Below are 5063 nucleotides of genomic sequence, written 5' to 3' on the forward strand. Positions count from 1 at the left end.
ATAGACAATGTGTACATAAGTGAGCATGGCTCTGTCTTAGTAAAACTTTATTTACAAAATGAGGCAGGAGCAGATTTGGCCCATGGGCCATAGTTTGCTCACTCCTCCTCTAGACCAACATAGCCTTATCCCTTTACAATCGTGGAATGTTTAATCCATTTTTGTAACTGGTCAATTTTAATTTGTTTTACTTTTCCCCTCATGCTGATCACTCCAATAATATTATCACATGTATTTGTATAACTAGCAACTGTCTTGCATCCCTGAGGCAGTATTATGTAAATTAGAAAGCATTCAAAAGAACGGTTTTACCATTCTAACTTTATTGTTATTAACAACACAGATAGAGTCCCTTTAGTTTATAAAATTATTTGCAGAAAATGTGGGTAGCCATCCAAAATGATTGCCCCCCACAAAGGGACAAGGGAATGAAGACACAGAAATAAATAGCAGAGGGTCTCTCTAGCTTTTTTTTTCCCAGAAATTGGTATTTATTATCAAAGTCATATTTGATGTCAACAAGATGCTGCAACTACAAAAAAAATTGCATACACTGTAATCTCAATGCAAATAGTCAGATGGAACCCCAGTCATTAAAAAAGTAATTCAAATTACCCCAAAAAGCAACTGAATTTTTTAAACATCTTTATACATCCATCCAACAAATTAAAATGGTTAACAGGAAAAAAAATACAAATTCAGAGGTCTGGTATTGATGTTTAAAAAAGGCAACTGCTTAAGCATTTCTATCGATTTGAACATCAATCTCTCAGCCACTCAGCTTCATGCCATTCATCATCCAGCAGGCTCTCTCAGCCACCTCGGGTGACTCAAACTTAACCACACCACACCCCTTGGACATACCCGTTCTCCATCCTGATGTCAGCATACAGCATGTGGCCACATTTGTTGAATTTGTCCTTTAGCATCTCCCATGTAAAATCAAATGGGAGACCTCTCACAAACATCTGGTAGGCCTTCCTGGAAACCCCAGGAGCATGGCCTCCAGCTCCACCAAAGGAACCTGTGAAGCTTCCTCCAAAGTTGCTACACTCCATCTCGATAGTGCAGTCAAAGCTGGCACCACCGCTGCCACCCATAGCCAGGCCCATGCACTCAATGCCGGGGCCCGAGGCCGGGCCCGTGGCAGGGTCCATGCACTCCAGGCCCATGCACTCCACGTTGTTGGTGCCCATGCACTCCAGGCCGGTGGCCATGTGATCCATCACAGGGCCCATGCACTCCAGGCCAGCCCCCATGCCTGCAGACACCATGAGCTCCATGCACTCAATGGTCTGGCCCACATGGTTGATGGGTGTGGCCATGCACTCAAGGCTGAAGCCCATGCTGGCACCCCCAATGCAGTCAATGCCAGGGCCCATCCTCTCAATCCCAGGGACACTGCCTCAGCCTCCACCTCCTCCCTGCTTTGCAATGATCTCTCCTTTCAGTGCATACTTAGGATTTCGTTTATTCTGCCCATGTTCATCCCAGATCCAAATCGACCCATGTTTTCCATGCCACCACCAAAGGGTCCCTCCATGCCTCCCATTTTATTTATTCCAAATCCTATGCCTTCCATTCCCATTCCTGCAGGCCCTATGTTTTCCATTCCAATGCCTTTATTCAGGTGATTGGCATCAGTAGGCTACCCTCCTGGTTCTAATCCCATGCCAATACCACCAAGTCCGTGGGGAAGTTGTCATGGGTGCTCCTGAGGGGAAAAAAAATCTCCCTTTGGTAATGCCCTCTCATCCATTGTGACGTACACTGGTCTATCAAATAGCAAGCAGTTGGCCATCAAACATAGATACAGCTTGCACAGCTTCAACAGACAATTCAAAAGTAACAGTGCCTGTTCCACTACTGTTTCCATCTTTATCCTCAAGAACGTCTGCTCGGACCACCACACCAGCCATACTAAATACTTCCTCCAGGTTCTTCCAGCCACCTTTATGATCCAGATTTGCTACAACTACTGTGCTTCCCGGTCTTCCAGCCTTTAGCGTTGCTCTCCTGGCACGTCCACCACCAGGAGCTTCTTCGGCTTTCAGTGCTCTTCCACCGGCCTATGCTTGTCTAGAACTTCTACAGCCCTTTTCATGCTCTCTTCCGTCTTGAATTCAGCAAGGGCACATCCCCTTGGCTTTCCTTCAGCGTCCATGAAGAGCCCCAGGTATGTCACCTCACCAACTTTTTCTTTAACCGGGTCTTCAGGTGACCGCCATTTACATCGAAAGGTATGTTTGTCATGAAGGCTCTGTATCGTTTAGTTGGATCCGCATATGGCTCAAAGCGATTGCGTGCTCATTGTATGTTTTTCTCCTTCCTTTTCTCGTTCTGGGTAGGTCGTTCTTTCCCTCCTCGGCGTGCCGGGAGCGCCGCCCTCCTCCTCGGTTTTGATCTCCGTTCCCGCCACCGCGGCCACCATTTTCTCCGTGTCTCTAGCTTTGATTTTGTATTTTCAGATTGTGTTAAAAGCATGACTGGAAATTTTCTGTGCACGTTCACGCTAGAGGATCACACATCATATTATTCCACTGTACTCAATATTCTCAATCACACACACAAAGAACATGGTTACCACACAGCTCTTAGAAGCAGGATGCAGGACTCAGGATCTGAGAATCAAAAAATACCTCAGACTGAGGTGGATTGTCTGTGCATGCCTTCAAGTAAAAGAATCAGAGAGGGCACATTATGAGGGCAAAATTAGGTACAAAAATGAATATTTATTTCTAATTAGAAGAGAAATGTCAAAAGATTATAAATTTTTAAAAGCTGAGGAATACTAGAATCATTTTCTTTTAGGTTACATTTTGGGTTTCCACTCAGATAATTCCTTCCTGTTATATTCAAATTTTTGGACAGTTTGTAATTACGAAAAAGATATTTTAAATTAATCTAAAATGAAAAAACACACAGAAGTAATGGAATACTTTATAATTGCTGTTAACGTTGTACAGAGTGACATAATTGTGTTATCAAATTACTCTTGGTTTATGAGTTTTGTCACTGGAAGTCACTTGTTTTTTCAGGCTATTGGTGTTGGTGGCAATTTTGCATGCCATTTCATCTGAACCACCATGCTTTGTCAGGACAAGATGTGTCAGATATGCTAAAATTCAATCTGATATGTCAGGATGCATGAAAATATGCATCTTCGAGCGGGGTTTATTTATTTCCAGTACTGCTACACATGTGTTACCTACAACCATCAGAACTCTGATAAATTTTGTTTCAAAAGATTCACAGAATAAAATTAAGTCGGAGTGGAAACAGACAGCACTCTTAATCAATTGTGGTTCAAAGAGTTGCAGATGTACAAGAATGTATGACCATGTAAACACATTGCTAGGGACTTAAAAGGATCCTGCGCAAGAGGGCCCTGAATGTTCCACCTTCATTAGCTCAACAGTAAACCCACCTCTGACCCTAGAAGTCATTTAGTTTTAGCCTCGTATCAATCACACATCCCTGGTGGGTTAACCAGTCTCTGTATACATACCCCCTGTGACCGAATTTATTATCTCCCAAGGCAATCCATTCCATTTTTAGGCATCTTAAGTTATTATAGAATTGTTCCTTATGCTAAACTAAAACTTACCACTTAATAACTATTATCTGGTGGTCCCAAGTCTCCCCTTTGAATGCTAAATCTAATCATTTTTCGACAAGACAGTCATCTAGACATGTAAAGACAGTCGTCATGTCATCCACTGTCCTAATTTGGGTTCCCTAAGGAGCAGACCCTGTCTCAATAATTTGTTCAAATTCAAGCAGTTTATTTGAGAGATGGTTCCAGAAAACACCAGTAAGGAGTAGGGAACTGAGACAGAAGGAAAGGCAGATGATAAAGTGTGTGTTGTCAACCCAATTATTACTGTGGGCAACCAGAGCTCAGTTCTACTAGGAAACCCTGAGAAACCAGAGTAGAACATGCATCTCCAAGTAGTCTCACCTGAGAGATGAGGGAGCTGAAGATTTATACACAATCTCGCAACAGTTATTAGTTGAGGGATGCTCTTGAGAAGCATTAATACACATTGGCAGATCAGGCTCCAGCTTCTAGAGAAAACCCTCAAACCACACGATGGAGAGACTGACTGCTGGAAATCAGCCAGCCAGCCCCACTATGGTGAGGCCCAAGGAGATATGGGCAGCATGTTCTTTGTGTCAAACTGCCCTGGGGTCTTCAAGGGTTCTGCCCACAGCTCAGCCATAGGTCTCCTTCACCCTTACCCATCAGACGGGCTTCGCTTTGCTTGGGTGTTCATGTTTTTCCTTAGCACTGAACGTGACATTGATGTGTGGCCATGTTTTCTCAGTCCCCAAATATTTGGTCTCAGAAAGTACACACACAACACAGAATAGGCACCATCACCGATCAATGGTAGAAAAAAACATAATCAGTATCAGCCACGAAAGCAGCCAAGAGTATCCAAGCAAATGGAGTGGGCATGGTGTGGTTCTGATGTAGTTTCTCCACTAGGGCTCCTGAATGGCTTATGCTAGACCACACCCAGGTAAGTCAACTGGGTAATTCCAATTTCTTTAAAAATTTCCTGACATATTCACTCTTTCCAACTTACCTGTTGTCCAAAAGGAGATTCTTTTTCTGGTAATCCATTATGTAAGCAAAGGGAGATTGACCTAAGGTTAAATTATAGAGAATAAACAAACAATTGTTCATGTTAGATAATTAAAAATAGTCAGCTTTGTGCCACAAAGTTACAGAATTTTTTTCCTGTGATTTATTACTCTAGTGGTCTTAAAATATGTCCGCAAATTCTTTGCTACTCCTGCCTTCAAAAAGTGGAGGCTAATTTCCCTCCCCTTGAGTGTGGGTTGTGCTTTGACAGCAGTGACCATGTAAGGTTTTTGAGAGTGGGTCACAAAAGGCACTGTGGCTTCCTCCACCCCGACTCTCTGGATCACTCTTTTTCAGGAAAGCTGGCTGCCATGTTGTGAGACACTCCAGCAGTCCTGTGGAGAAGTCCACGTGGCAAGACACTGAGGATTCCCATCAACAGCAACTTGAGGGAGTGACCCAGAAGGCAGGT

At 43.4% G+C, this 5063-nt stretch overlaps 1 pseudogene; it reads right to left on the minus strand.

Moving 5' to 3' along the window:
- Positions 1 to 567: 567 nt before the first annotated feature.
- On the minus strand, positions 568 to 2253 carry LOC134361685 (heterogeneous nuclear ribonucleoprotein M-like; annotated as a pseudogene).
- Positions 2254 to 5063: the final 2810 nt, after the last annotated feature.

The sequence above is a fragment of the Cynocephalus volans genome, chromosome 13, assembly GCF_027409185.1.
Source record: "Cynocephalus volans isolate mCynVol1 chromosome 13, mCynVol1.pri, whole genome shotgun sequence".
In the NCBI taxonomy this organism is placed as follows: domain Eukaryota; kingdom Metazoa; phylum Chordata; class Mammalia; order Dermoptera; family Cynocephalidae; genus Cynocephalus; species Cynocephalus volans.